Here is a 15,608-nt window from a genome sequence, read left to right on the forward strand (position 1 = left end):
CCTGTTGAGAGGGCCTCCTCTTGAGATGCGACGGGAACACCGGGAACCCTTCCCGACGAAGCAGGGAAAGGATCCCTCATCTCGAGCTACGAGGCGGAAACGGGGCTCCTCTGGATGTGGGTGGGACCCTCCTGTTTCCTCTCGAGTGAAGACGGGTATGTCGGGGAGCTTCTTGATTTGCACCAAGGGTGTGAAGGACCCTTTCAAAGTTCCAGAGGGGAGGTGTGATCAGCCTCGAGACGCCTCAGCGGAAATGGGCCTCATCTCGCCTGGAGGGGAGAACCTCCTGGATTTTCTCGAGTTGCGGCAGGTCTTCTCGTGTTACGACGGGGACCTCAGGGACCCGCTCTGGTGGCCTCAGGAAAGGCCAGTCCCCATGCGAGTTGCTAGGGGACCTCTCGGGATTCCTCTACCGTCCATGCCGCGGCCTCAGTCCTTGTGTGGAGTCGGGGCCGGAACCTGAGGATTCCTCTCCAGTGTTGCCATGGATCTTGGGGTGCTTCTGAGTCTCCCCAGGGGAGTCAAGCCTCGTCTCGTGTGGGGGCATGCACGTGCGCTTTCCTCCCGAGCTGCAGCAGTAGTGTCACGCTTCCTGTCACGTGGATCAAGGGATCTGTGGCTTTCCTTCGAGGCTGTCCCTCGAGGCTTTCACACGAGGATTTCCCACAGGGCTGTGCCACGTGCCACCTTGGTGTGAGTCGCTCCTCGGCATGAAAGAGAGCTGGTGAAGGGAAAAGAGGTTCCTCTGGAATGGACTGAGACATCTGGGGGACTCTTGGAATGGTGGCAGGACCCTGGAGTTCCTCTCGCCGTTCCTGTTGTGAGGGCCTCCTCTTGTGATGCGACGGGAACGCCGGGAACTCTTTCCCGATGAAGCAGGGAAAGGATCCCTCATCTCGAGCTACGAGGCGGAAATGGGGCTCCTCTGGATGTGGGCGGGACCCTCGTGTTTCCTCTCGAGTGGAGACGGGTATGTCGGGGAACTTCTTGATTTGCACCAAGGGTGTGAAGTACCCTTTCGAAGTTCCAGAGGGGAGGTGTGATCAGCCTCGAGACGCCTCAGCGGAAATGGGCCTCATCTCGCCTGGAGGGGAGAACCTCCTGGATTTTCTCGAGTTGCGGCAGGTCTTCTCGAGTTACGACGGGGACCTCAGGGACCCGCTCTGGTGGCCTCAGGAAAGGCCAGTCCCCATGCGAGTTGCTAGGGGACCTCTCGGGATTCCTCTCCCGTCCATGCCGGGGCCTCAGTCCTTGTGTGGAGTCGGGGCCGGAACCTGAGGATTCCTCTCCAGTGTTGCCATGGATCTTGGGGTGCTTCTGAGTCTCCCCAGGGGAGTCAGGCCTCGTCTCGAGTGGGGGCATGCACGTGCGCTTTCCTCCCGAGCTGCAGCAGTAGTGTCACGCTTCCTGTCACGTGGATCAAGGGATCTGTGGCTTTCCCTCGAGGCTGTCCCTCGAGGCTTTCACACGAGGATTTCCCACAGGGCTGTGCCACGTGCCACCTTGGTGTGAGTCGATCCTCGGCGTGAAAGAGAGCTGGAGAAGGGAAAAGAGGTTCCTCTGGAATGGACTGAGACATCTGGGGGACTCTTGGAATGGTGGCAGGACCCTGGAGTTCCTCTCGACGTTCCTGTTGAGAGGGCCTCCTCTTGAGATGCGACGGGAACGCCGGGAACTCTTTCCCGACGAAGCAGGGAAAGGATCCCTCATCTCGAGCTACGAGGCGGAAACTGGGCTCCTCTGGATGTGGGCGGGACCCTCGTGTTTCCTCTCGAGTGGAGACGGGTATGTCGGGGAACTTCTTGATTTGCACCAAGGGTGTGAAGGACCCTTTCGAAGTTCCAGAGGTGAGGTGTGATCAGCCTCGAGACGCCTCAGCGGAAATGGGCCTCATCTCGCCTGGAGGGGAGAATCTCCTGGATTTCCTAAGTTGCGCCAGGTCTTCTCGATTTACGACGGGGACCTCAGGGACCCGCTCTGGTGGCCTCAGGAAAGGCCATTCCCCATGCGAGTTGCTAGGGGACCACTCGGGATTCCTCTCCCGTCCATGCCGGGCCTCAGTCCTTGTGTGGAGTCGGGGCTGGAACCTGAGGAATCCTCTCCAGTGTTGCCATGGATCTTGGGTGCTTCTGAGTCTCCCCAGGGGAGTCAGGCCTCGTCTCGTGTGGGGGCATGCACGTGCGCTTTCCTTCCGAGCTGCAGCAGTAGTGTCAGGCTTCCTGTCACGTCGATCAAGGGATCTGTGGCTTTCACACAAGGCTGTCCCTCGAGGCTTTCCCACGAGGCTTTCCCCCAGGGCTGTGCCACATGTCACCTTGGTGTGAGTCGATCCTCGTCGTGAAAGACGAGGCAGTGAAGGGAAAAGAGGTTCCTCTGGAATGGACTGAGACATCTGGGGGACTCTTGGAATGGTGGCACGACCCTGGAGTTCCTCTCGCCGTTCCTGTTGAGAGGGCCTCCTCTTGAGATGCGACGGGAACGCCGGGAAGTCTTTCCCGACGAAGCAGGGAAAGGATCCCTCATCTCGAGCTACGAGGCGGAAACGGGGCTCCTCTGGATGTGGGCGGGACCCTCGTGTTTCCTCTCGAGTGGAGACGGGTATGTCGGGGAGCTTCTTGATTTGCACCAAGGGTGTGAAGGACCCTTTCGAAGTTCCAGAGGGGAGGGGTGATCAGCCTCGAGACGCCTCAGCGGAAATGGGCCTCATCTCGCCTGGAGGGGAGAACCTCCTGGATTTTCTCGAGTTGCGGCAGGTCTTCTCGAGTTACGACGGGGACCTCAGGGACCCGCTCTGGTGGCCTCAGCAAAGGCCAGTCCCCATGCGAGTTGCTAGGGGACCTCTCGGGATTCCTCTACCGTCCATGCCGCGGCCTCAGTCCTTGTGTGGAGTCGGGGCCGGAACCTGAGGATTCCTCTCCAGTGTTCCCATGGATCTTGGGGTGTTTCTGAGTCTCCCCAGGGGAGTCAAGCCTCGTCTCGAGTGGGGGCATGCACGTGCGCTTTCCTCCCGAGCTGCAGCAGTAGTGTCACGCTTCCTGTCACGTGGATCAAGGGATCTGTGGCTTTCCCTCGAGGCTGTCCCTCGAGGCTTTAACACGAGGCTTTCCGACAGGGCTGTGCCACATGTCACCTTGGTGTGAGTCGATCCTCGGCGTGAAATACGAGCCGGTGAAGTGAAAAGAGTTTCCTCTGGAATGGACTGAGATATCTGGGGCACTCTTGGAATGGTGGCACGACCAAGGAGTTCCTCTCGCCGTTCCTGTTGAGAGGGCCTCCTCTTGAGATTCAACGGGAACGCCGGGAACTCTTCCCGACGAACCAGTGAAAGGATCCCTGACCTCGAGCTACGAGGCGGAAACGGGGCTCCTATGGATGTGGGCGGGACCCTCGTGTTTCCTCTCGAGTGGAGACGGGTATGTCGGGGAACTTCTTGAGTTGCACCAAGGGTGTGAAGGACCCTTTCGACGTTCCAGAGGTGAGGTGCGATTATCCCCGAGAAGCGTCTGCGGAAATGGGCCTCATCTCGCCTGCAGGGGAGAACCTCCTGGATATTCTCGAGTTGCGGCAGGTCTTCTCGAGTTACGACGGGGACCTCAGGGACCCGCTCTGGTGGCCTCAGGAAGGGCGAGTCCCCATGCTATTTGCTGGGGGCCATCTCGGGATTCCTCTCCCGTCGATGCCGGGGCCTAAGTCCATTTGTGGAGTCGGGGCCGGAACCTGAGCATTCCTCTCCAGTGTTGACATGGATTTTGGAGTGCCTCTGAGTCTCCCCAGGGGAGTCAGGCCTCGTCTCGAGTGGGGCCATGCATGTGCGCTTCCCTCCCTAGCTGCAGCAGTAGGGTTACGCTTCCTGTCACGTGGAACACGGGATCTGTGGCTTTCCCTCGAGGCTTTCCCTCGAGGCTTTCCCACGAGGCTTTCCCACAGGGCTGTGCCAAGTGCCACCTTGGTGTGAGTCGATCCTCGGCGTGAAAGTCCAGCCGGTGAAGGAAAAAGAGGTTCCTCTGGAATAGATTGAGACATCTGGGGGACTCTTGGAATGGTGGCACGACCCTGGAGTTCCTCTCGCCGTTCCTGTTGAGAGGGCCTCCTCTTGAGATGCGGGGGGAACGCCGGGAATTCTTTCCCGACGAAGCAGGGAAAGGATCCCTCACCTCGAGCTACGAGGCGGAAACGGGGCTCCTCTGGATGTGGGCGGGACCCTCGTGTTTCCTCTCGAGTGGAGACGGGTATGTCGGGGAGCTTCTTGATTTGCACCAAGGGTTTGAAGGACCCTTTCGAAGTTCCAGAGGGGAGGTGTGATCAGCCTCGAGACGCCTCAGCGGAAATGGGCCTCATCTCGCCTGGAGGGGAGAACCTCCTGGATTTTCTCGAGTTGCGGCAGGTCTTCTCGAGTTACGACGGGGACCTCAGGGACCCGCTCTGGTGGCCTCAGGAAAGGCCAGTCCCCATGCGAGTTGCTAGGGGACCTCTCGGGATTCCTCTACCGTCCATGCCGCGGCCTCAGTCCTTGTGTGGAGTTGGGGCCGGAACCTGAGGATTCCTCTCCAGTGTTGCCATGGATCTTGGGGTGTTTCTGAGTCTCCCCAGGGGAGTCAAGCCTCGTCTCGTGTGGGGGAATGCACGTGCGCTTTCCTCCCGAGCTGCAGCAGTAGTGTCACGCTTCCTGTCACGTGGATCAAGGGATCTGTGGCTTTCCCTCGAGGCTGTCCCTCGAGGCTTTAACACGAGGCTTTCCGACAGGGCTGTGCCACATGTCACCTTGGTGTGAGTCGATCCTCGGCGTGAAAGACGAGCCGGTGAAGTGAAAAGAGTTTCCTCTGGAATGGACTGAGATATCTGGGGCACTCTTGGAATGGTGGCACGACCAAGGAGTTCCTCTCGCCGTTCCTGTTGAGAGGGCCTCCTCTTGAGATTCAACGGGAACGCCGGGAACTCTTCCCGACGAACCAGTGAAAGGATCCCTGACCTCGAGCTACGAGGCGGAAACGGGGCTCCTATGGATGTGGGCGGGACCCTCGTGTTTCCTCTCGAGTGGAGACGGGTATGTCGGGGAACTTCTTGAGTTGCACCAAGGGTGTGAAGGACCCTTTCGACGTTCCAGAGGTGAGGTGCGATTATCCCCGAGAAGCGTCTGCGGAAATGGGCCTCATCTCGCCTGCAGGGGAGAACCTCCTGGATATTCTCGAGTTGCGGCAGGTCTTCTCGAGTTACGACGGGGACCTCAGGGACCCGCTCTGGTGGCCTCAGGAAGGGCGAGTCCCCATGCTATTTGCTGGGGGCCATCTCGGGATTCCTCTCCCGTCGATGCCGGGGCCTAAGTCCATTTGTGGAGTCGGGGCCGGAACCTGAGCATTCCTCTCCAGTGTTGACATGGATTTTGGAGTGCCTCTGAGTCTCCCCAGGGGAGTCAGGCCTCGTCTCGAGTGGGGCCATGCATGTGCGCTTCCCTCCCTAGCTGCAGCAGTAGGGTTACGCTTCCTGTCACGTGGAACACGGGATCTGTGGCTTTCCCTCGAGGCTTTCCCTCGAGGCTTTCCCACGAGGCTTTCCCACAGGGCTGTGCCAAGTGCCACCTTGGTGTGAGTCGATCCTCGGCGTGAAAGTCCAGCCGGTGAAGGAAAAAGAGGTTCCTCTGGAATAGATTGAGACATCTGCGGGACTCTTGGAATGGTGGCACGACCCTGGAGTTCCTCTCGCCGTTCCTGTTGAGAGGGCCTCCTCTTGAGATGCGGGGGGAACGCCAGGAATTCTTTCCCGACGAAGCAGGGAAAGGATCCCTCACCTCGAGCTACGAGGCGGAAACGGGGCTCCTCTGGATGTGGGCGGGACCCTCGTGTTTCCTCTCGAGTGGAGACGGGTATGTCGGGGAACTTCTTGAGTTGCACCAAGGGTGTGAAGGACCCTTTCGACGTTCCAGAGGTGAGGTGTGATTATCCCCGAGAAGCGTCTGCGGAAATGGGCCTCATCTCACCTGCAGGGGAGAACCTCCTGGATATTCTCGAGTTGCGGCAGGTCTTCTCGAGTTACGACGGGGACCTCAGGGACCCGCTCTGGTGGCCTCAGGAAAGGCCAGTCCCCATGCGAGTTGCTAGGGGCCATCTCGGGATTCCTCTCCCATCGATGCCCGGGCCAAAGGCCTTGTGTGGAGTCGGGGCCGGAACCTGAGGATTCCTCTCCAGTGTTGACATGGATTTTGGGGTGCCTCTGAGTCTCCTCAGGGGAGTCAGGCCTCGTCTCGAGTGGGGGCATGCACGTGCGCTTCCCTCCCGAGCTGCAGCAGTAGGGTCACGCTTCCTGTCACGTGGATCAAGGGATCTGTGGCTTTCCCTCGAGGCTTTCCCTCGAGGCTTTCCCAGGAGGCTTTCCCACAGGGCAGTGCCAAGTGCCACCTTGGTGTGAGTCGATCCTCGGCAAGAAAGATGAGCCGGTGAAGGGAAAAGAGGTTCCTCTGGAATGGACAGAGGCATCTGGTTGACTCTTCGAATGGTGGCACGACCCTGGAGTTCCTCTCGCCGTTCCTGTTGAGAAGGCCTCCTCTTGAGATGCGACGGGAACGCCGGGAATTCTTTTCCGACGAAGCAGGGAAAGGATCCCTCACCTCGAGCTACGAGGCGGAAACGGGGCTCCTCTGGATGTGGGCGGGACCCTCGTGTTTCCTCTCGAGTGGAGACGGGTATGTCGGGGAACTTCTTGAGTTGCACCAAGGGTGTGAAGGACCCTTTCGACGTTCCAGAGGTGAGGTGTGATTAGCCCCGAGAAGCCTCTGCGGAAATGGGCCTCATCTCGCCTGCAGGGGAGAACCTCCTGGATATTCTCGAGTTGCGGCAGGTCTTCTCGAGTTACGACGGGACCTCAGGGACCCGCTCTGGTGGCCTCAGGAAGGGCCAGTCCCCATGCGAATTGCTGGGGGCCATCTCGGGATTCCTCTCCCGTCGATGCCGGGGCCTAAGACCTTGTGTGGAGTCGGGGCCGGAACCTGAGCATTCCTCTCCAGTGTTGACATGGATTTTGGAGTGCCTCTGAGTCTCCCCAGGGGAGTCAGGCCTCGTCTCGAGTGGGGCCATGCACGTGGGCTTCCCTCCCGAGCTGCAGCAGTAGGGTCACGCTTCCTGTCACGTGGATCAAGGGATCTGTGGCTTTCCCTCGAGCCTTTCCCTAGAGGCTTTCCCACGAGGCTTTCCCACAGGGCTGTGCCAAGTGCCACCTTGGTGTGAGTCGATCCTCAGCGTGAAAGACGAGCCGGTGAAGGGAAAAGAGGTTCCTCTGGAATGAACAGAGGCATCTGGTTGACTCTTGGAATGGTGGCACGACCCTGGAGTTCCTCTCGCCGTTCCTGTTGAGAGGGCCTCCTCTTGAGATGCGACGGGAACGCCGGGAATTCTTTCCCGACGAAGCAGGGAAAGGATGCCTCACCTCGAGCTACGAGACGGAAACGGGGCTCCTATGGATGTGGGCGGGACCCTCGTGTTTCCTCTCGAGTGGAAAAGGGTATGTCGGGGAACTTCTTGAGTTGCACCAAGGGTGTGAAGGACCCATTCGACGTTCCAGAGGTGAGGTGTGATTAGCCCCGAGAAGCCTCTGCGGAAATGGGCCTCATCTCGCCTGCAGGGGAGAACCTCCTGGATATTCTCGAGTTGCGGCAGGTCTTCTCGAGTTACGACGGGGACCTCAGGGACCCGCTCTGTTGGCCTCAGGAAAGGCCAGTCCCCATGCGAGTTGCTAGGGGACCTCTCGGGATTCCTCTACCGTCCATGCCGCGGCCTCAGTCCTTGTTTGGAGTCGGGGCCGGAACCTGAGGATTCCTCTCCAGTGTTGCCATGGATCTTGGGGTGCTTCTGAGTCTCCCCAGGGGAGTCAAGCCTCGTCTCGTGTGGGGGCATGCACGTGCGCTTCCCTCCCGAGCTGCAGCAGTAGTGTCACGCTTCCTGTCAAGTGGATCAAGGGATCTGTGGCTTTCCCTCGAGGCTGTCCCTCGAGGCTTTCACACGAGGATTTCCCACAGGGCTGTGCCACGTGCCACCTTGGTGTGAGTCGCTCCTCGGCATGAAAGAGAGCTGGTGAAGGGAAAAGAGGTTCCTCTGGAATGGACTGAGACATCTGGGGGACTCTTGGAATTGTGGCAGGACCCTGGAGTTCCTCTCGCCGTTCCTGTTGTGAGGGCCTCCTCTTGTGATGCGACGGGAACGCCGGGAACTCTTTCCCGATGAAGCAGGGAAAGGATCCCTCATCTCGAGCTACGAGGCGGAAATGGGGCTCCTCTGGATGTGGGCGGGACCCTCGTGTTTCCTCTCGAGTGGAGACGGGTATGTCGGGGAACTTCTTGATTTGCACCAAGGGTGTGAAGGACCCTTTCGAAGTTCCAGAGGGGAGGTGTGATCAGCCTCGAGACGCCTCAGCGGAAATGGGCCTCATCTCGCCTGGAGGGGAGAACCTCCTGGATTTTCTCGAGTTGCGGCAGGTCTTCTCGAGTTACGACGGGGACCTCAGGGACCCGCTCTGGTGGCCTCAGGAAAGGCCATTCCCCATGCGAGTTGCTAGGGGACCTCTCGGGATTCCTCTCCCGTCCATGCCGGGGCCTCAGTCCTTGTGTGGAGTCGGGGCCGGAACCTGAGGATACCTCTCCAGTGTTGCCATGGATCTTGGGTGCTTCTGAGTCTCCCCAGGGGAGTCAGGCCTCGTCTCGAGTGGGGGCATGCACGTGCTCTTTCCTCCCGAGCTGCAGCAGTAGTGTCACGCTTCCTGTCACGTGGATCAAGGGATCTGTGGCTTTCCCTCAAGGCTGTCCCTCGAGGCTTTCCCACGAGGCTTTCCCACAAGGCTGTGCCACGTGTCACCTTGGTGTGAGCCGATCCTCGGCGTGAAAGACGAGCCGGTCAAGGGAAAAGAGGTTCCTCTGGAATGGACTGAGACATCTGGGGTTCTCTTGGAATGGTGGCACGACCCTGGAGTTCCTCTCGCCGTTCCTGTTGGGAGGGCCTCCTCTTGAGATGCGACGGGAACGCCGGGAAGTCTTTCCCGACGAAGCAGGGAAAGGATCCCTCATCTCGAGCTACGAGGCGGAAACGGGGCTCCTCTGGATGTGGGCGGGAGCCTCGTGTTTCCTCTCGAGTGGAGACGGGTATGTCGGGGAACTTCTTGAGTTGCACCAAGGGTGTGAAGGACCCTTTCGACGTTCCAGAGGTGAGGTGTGATTAGCCCCGAGAAGCCTCTGCGGAAATGGGCCTCATCTCGCCTGCAGGGGAGAACCTTCTGGATATTCTCGAGTTGCGGCAGGTTTTCTCGAGTTACGACGGGACCTCAGGGACCCGCTCTGGTGGCCTCAGGAAGGGCCAGTCCCCATGCGAATTGCTGGGGGCCATCTCGGGATTCCTCTCCCGTCGATGCCGGGGCCTAAGACCTTGTGTGGAGTCGGGGCCGGAACCTGAGCATTCCTCTCCAGTGTTGACATGGATTTTGGAGTGCCTCTGAGTCTCCACAGGGGAGTCAGGCCTCGTCTCGAGTGGGGCCATGCAAGTGGGCTTCCCTCCCGAGCTGCAGCAGTAGGGTCACGCTTCCTGTCACGTGGATCAAGAGATCTGTGGCTTTCCCTCGAGCCTTTCCCTAGAGGCTTTCCCACGAGGCTTTCCCACAGGGCTGTGCCAAGTGCCACCTTGGTGTGAGTCGATCCTCAGCGTGAAAGACGAGCCGGTGAAGGGAAAAGAGGTTCCTCTGGAATGGACAGAAGCATCTGGTTGACTCTTGGAATGGTGGCACGACCCTGGAGTTCCTCTCGCCGTTCCTGTTGAGAGGGCCTCCTCTTGAGATGCGACGGGAACGCCGGGAATTCTTTCCCGACGAAGCAGGGAAAGGATGCCTCACCTCGAGCTACGAGACGGAAACGGGGCTCCTATGGATGTGGGCGTGACCCTCGTGTTTCCTCTCGAGTGTAGACGGGTATGTCGGGGAACTTCTTGAGTTGCACCAAGGGTGTGAAGGACCCATTCGACGTTCCAGAGGTGAGGTGTGATTAGCCCCGAGAAGCCTCTGCGGAAATGGGCCTCATCTCGCCTGCAGGGGAGAACCTCCTGGATATTCTCGAGTTGCGGCAGGTCTTCTCGAGTTACGACGGGGACCTCAGGGGCCCGCTCTGGTGGCCTCAGGAAGGGCCAGTCCCCATGCGAGTTGCTAGGGGCCATCTCGAGATTCATCTCCCGTCGATGCCGGGAACTAAGGCCTTGTGTGGAGTCGGGGCCGGAACCTGAGCATTCCTCTCCAGTGTTGACATGGATTTTGGGGTGCCTCTGAGTCTCCCCAGGGGAGTCAGGCCTCGTCTCGAGTGGGGGCATGCACGTGCGCTTTCCTCCCCAGCTGCAGCAGTAGGGTCACGCTTCCTGTCACGTGGATCAAGGGATCTGTGGCTATCCCTCGAGGCTTTCCCTCGAGGCTTTCCCACGAGGCTTTCCCACAGGGCTGTGCCAAGTGCCACCTTGGTGTGAGTCGATCCTCGGCGTGAAAGACGAGCCGGTGAAGGGAAAAGAGGTTCCTCTGGAATGGACAGAGACATCTGGGGGACTCTTGGAATGGTGGCTCGACCCTGGAGTTCCTCTCGCCGTTCCTGTTGAGAGGACCTCCTCTTGCGATGCGATGGGAACGACCGGAATTCTTTCCCGACGAAGCAGGGAAAGGATCCCTCACCTCGAGCTACGAGGCGGAAACGGGGCTCCTCTGGATGTGGGCGGGACCCTCGTGTTTCCTCTCGAGTGGAGACGGGTATGTCGGGGAACTTCTTGAGTTGCACCAAGGGAGTGAAGGACCCTTTCGACGTTCCAGAGGTGAGGTGTGATTAGCCCCGAGAAGCCTCTGCGGAAATGGGCCTCATCTCGCCTGCAGGGGAGAATCTCCTGGATTTTCTCGAGTTGCGCCAGGTCTTCTCGAGTTACGACGGGGACCTCAGGGACCCGCTCTGGTGGCCCCAGGAAAGGCCATTCCCCATGCGAGTTGCTAGGGGACCACTCGGGATTCCTCTACCGTCCATGCCGGGGCCTCAGTCCTTGTGTGGAGTCGGGGCTGGAACCTGAGGAATCCTCTCCAGTGTTGCCATGGATCTTGGGTGCTTCTGAGTCTCCCCAGGGGAGTCAGGCCTCGTCTCGTGTGGGGGCATGCACGTGCGCTTTCCTTCCGAGCTGCAGCAGTAGTGTCACGCTTCCTGTCACGTCGATCAAGGGATCTGTGGCTTTCACACAAGGCTGTCCCTCGAGGCTTTCCCACGAGGCTTTCCCCCAGGGCTGTGCCACATGTCACCTTGGTGTGAGTCGATCCTCGTCGTGAAAGACGAGGCAGTGAAGGGAAAAGAGGTTCCTCTGGAATGGACTGAGACATCTGGGGGACTCTTGGAATGGTGGCACGACCCTGGAGTTCCTCTCGCCGTTCCTGTTGAGAGGGCCTCCTCTTGAGATGCGACGGGAACGCCGGGAAGTCTTTCCCGACGAAGCAGGGAAAGGATCCCTCATGTCGAGCTACGAGGCGGAAACGGGGCTCCTCTGGATGTGGGCGGGACCCTCGTGTTTCCTCTCGAGTGGAGACGGGTATGTCGGGGAGCTTCTTGATTTGCACCAAGGGTGTGAAGGACCCTTTCGAAGTTCCAGAGGGGAGGTGTGATCAGCCTCGAGACGCCTCAGTGGAAATGGGCCTCATCTCGCCTGGAGGGGAGAACCTCCTGGATTTTCTCGAGTTGCGGCAGGTCTTCTCGAGTTACGACGGGGACCTCAGGGACCCGCTCTGGTGGCCTCAGGAAAGGCCAGTCCCCATGCGAGTTGCTAGGGGACCTCTCGGGATTCCTCTACCGTCCATGCCGCGGCCTCAGTCCTTGTGTGGAGTCGGGGCCGGAACCTGAGGATTCCTCTCCAGTGTTGCCATGGATCTTGGGGTGCTTCTGAGTCTCCCCTGGGGAGTCAAGCCTCGTCTCGTGTGGGGGCATGCACGTGTGCTTTCCTCCCGAGCTGCAGCAGTAGTGTCACGCTTCCTGTCACGTGGATCAAGGGATCTGTGGCTTTCCCTCGAGGCTGTCCCTCGAGGCTTTCACACGAGGATTTCCCACAGGGCTGTGCCACGTGCCACCTTGGTGTGAGTCGCTCCTCGGCGTGAAAGAGAGCTGGAGAAGGGAAAAGAGGTTCCTCTGGAATGGACTGAGACATCTGGGGGACTCTTGGAATGGTGGCAGGACCCTGGAGTTCCTCTCGCCGTTCCTGTTGAGAGGGCCTCCTCTTGTGATGCGACGGGAACGCCGGGAACTCTTTCCCGACGAAGCAGGGAAAGGATCCCTCATCTCGAGCTACGAGGCGGAAATGGGGCTCCTCTGGATGTGGGCGGGACCCTCGTGTTTCCTCTCGAGTGGAGACGGGTATGTCGGGGAACTTCTTGATTTGCACCAAGGGTGTGAAGGACCCTTTCGAAGTTCCAGAGGGGAGGTGTGATCAGCCTCGAGACGCCTCAGCGGAAATGGGCCTCGTCTCGCCTGGAGGGGAGAACCTCCTGGATTTTCTCGAGTTGCGGCAGGTCTTCTCGAGTTACGACGGGGACCTCAGGGACCCGCTCTGGTGGCCTCAGGAAAGGCCATTCCCCATGCGAGTTGCTAGGGGACCTCTCGGGATTCCTCTCCCGTCCATGCCGGGGCCTCAGTCCTTGTGTGGAGTGGGGGCCGGAACCTGAGGATTCCTCTCCAGTGTTGCCATGGATCTTGGGTGCTTCTGAGTCTCCCCAGGGGAGTCAGGCCTCGTCTCGAGTGGGGGCATGCACGTGCGCTTTCCTCCCGAGCTGCAGCAGTAGTGTCACGCTTCCTGTCACGTGGATCAAGGGATCTGTGGCTTTCCCTCAAGGCTGTCCCTCGAGGCTTTCCCACGAGGCTTTCCCACAGGGCTGTGCCACGTGTCACTTTGGTGTGAGTCGATCCTCGGCGTGAAAGACGAGCCGGTGAAGGGAAAAGAGGTTCCTCTGGAATGGACTGAGACATCTGGGGGACTCTTGGAATGGTGGCACGACCCTGGAGTTCCTCTCGCCGTTCCTGTTGAGAGGGCCTCCTCTTGAGATGCGACGGGAACGTCGGGAACTCTTTCCCGACGAAGCAGGGAAAGGATCCCTCATCTCGAGTTATGAGGCGGAAACGGGGCTCCTCTGGATGTGGGCGGGACCCTCGTGTTTCCTCTCGAGTGGAGACGGGTATGTCGGGGAACTTCTTGATTTGCACCAAGGGTGTGAAGGACCCTTTCGAAGTTCAAGAGGGGAGGTGTGATCAGCCTCGAGACGCCTCAGCGGAAATGGGCCTCATCTCGCCTGGAGGTAAGAACCTCCTGGATTTTCTCGAGTTGCGGCAGGTCTTCTCGAGTTACGACGGGGACCTCAGGGACCCGCTCTGGTGGCCTCAGGAAAGGCCAGTCCCCATGCGAGTTGCTAGGGGACCTCTCGGGATTCCTCTCCCGTCCATGCTGGGGCCTCAGTCCTTGTGTGGAGTCGGGGCCGGAACCTGAGGATTCCTCTCCAGTGTTGCCATGGATCTTGGGGTGCTTCTGAGTCTCCCCAGGGGAGTCAGGCCTCGTCTCGAGTGGGGGCATGCAGGTGCGCTTTCCTCCCGAGCTGCAGCAGTAGTGTAACGCTTCCTGTCACGTGGATCAAGGGATCTGTGGCTTTCCCTCGAGGCTGTCCCTCGAGGCTTTCCCGCGATTCTTTCCCACAGGGCTGTGCCACGTGCCACCTTGGTGTGAGTCGATCCTCGGCGTGAAAGACGAGCCGGTGAAGGGAAAAGAGGTTCCTCTGGAATGGACTGAGACATCTGGGGGACTCTTGGAATGGTGGCACGACCCTGGAGTTCCTCTCGCCGTTCCTGTTGAGAGGGCCTCCTCTTGAGATGCGACGGGAACGCCGGGAACTCTTTCCCGAAGAAGCAGGAAAAGGATCCCTCATCTCGAGCTACGAGGCGGAAACTGGGCTCCTCTGGATGTGGGCGGGACCCTCGTGTTTCCTCTCGAGTGGAGCGGGGTATGTCGGGGAACTTCTTGATTTGCACCAAGGGTGTGAAGGACCCTTTCGAAGTTCCAGAGGTGAGGTGTGATCAGCCTCGAGACGCCTCAGGGGAAATGGGCCTCATCTCGCCTGGAGGGGAGAACCTCCTGGATTTTCTCGAGTTGCGGCAGGTCTTCTCGAGTTACGACGGGGACCTCAGGGACCCGCTCTGGTGGCCTCAGGAAAGGCCATTCCCCATGCGAGTTGCTAGGGGACCTCTCGGGATTCCTCTCCCGTCCATGCCGGGGACTCAGTCCTTGTGTGGAGTCGGGGCTGGAACCTGAGGATTCCTCTCCAGTGTTGCCATGGATCTTGGGTGCTTCTGAGTCTCCCCAGGGGAGTCAGGCCTCGTCTCGTGTGGGGGCATGCACGTGCGCTTTCCTTCCGAGCTGCAGCAGTAGTGTCACGCTTCCTGTCACGTCGATCAAGGGATCTGTGGCTTTCACACAAGGCTGTCCCTCGAGGCTTTCCCACGAGGCTTTCCCCCAGGGCTGTGCCACATGTCACCTTGGTGTGAGTCGATCCTCGTCGTGAAAGACGAGGCAGTGAAGGGAAAAGAGGTTCCTCTGGAATGGACTGAGACATCTGGGGGACTCTTGGAATGGTGGCACGACCCTGGAGTTCCTCTCGCCGTTCCTGTTGAGAGGGCCTCCTCTTGAGATGCGACGGGAACGCCGGGAAGTCTTTCCCGATGAAGCAGGGAAAGGATCCCTCATCTCGAGCTACGAAGCGGAAACGGGGCTCCTCTGGATGTGGGCGGGACCCTCGTGTTTCCTCTCGAGTGGAGACGGGTATGTCGGAGAGCTTCTTGATTTGCACCAAGGGTGTGAAGGACCCTTTCGAAGTTCCAGAGGGGAGGTGTGATCAGACTCGAGACGCCTCAGCGGAAATGGGCCTCATCTCGCCTAGAGGGGAGAACCTCCTGGATTTTCTCGAGTTGCGGCAGTCTTCTCGAGTTATGACGGCGAACTCAGGGACCCGCTCTGGTGGCCTCAGGAAAGGCCAGTCCACATGCGAGTTGCTAGGGGACCTCTCGGGATTCCTCTCCCGTCCATGCCGGGGCCTCAGTCCTTGTGTGGAGTCGGGGACGGAACCTGAGGATTCCTCTCCAGTGTTGCCATGGATCTTGGGTGCTTCTGAGTCTCCCCAGGGGAGTCAGGCCTCGTCTCGAATGGGGGCATGCACGTGCGCTTTCCTCCCGAGCTGCAGCAGTAGTGTCACGCTTCCTGTCACGTGGATCAATGGATCTGTGGCTTTCCCTCGAGGCTGTCCCTCGAGGCTTTCCCACGAGGCTTTCCCACAGGGCTGTGCCACGTGTCACTTTGGTGTGAGTCGATCCTCGGCGTGAAAGACGTGCCGGTGAAGGGAAAAGAGGTTCCTCTGGAATGGACTGAGACATCTGGGGGACTCTTGGAATGGTGGCACGACCCTGGAATTCCTCTCGCCGTTCCTGTTGAGAGGGCCTCCTCTTGAGATGCGACGGGAACGCCGGGAACTCTTTCCCGACGAAGCAGGGAAAGGATCCCTCATCTCGAGCTTGAGGCGGAAACGGGGCTCCTCTGGATGTGGGC

The sequence above is a fragment of the Budorcas taxicolor genome, chromosome 9 (genome assembly GCF_023091745.1).
Source record: "Budorcas taxicolor isolate Tak-1 chromosome 9, Takin1.1, whole genome shotgun sequence".
Classification (NCBI taxonomy): domain Eukaryota; kingdom Metazoa; phylum Chordata; class Mammalia; order Artiodactyla; family Bovidae; genus Budorcas; species Budorcas taxicolor.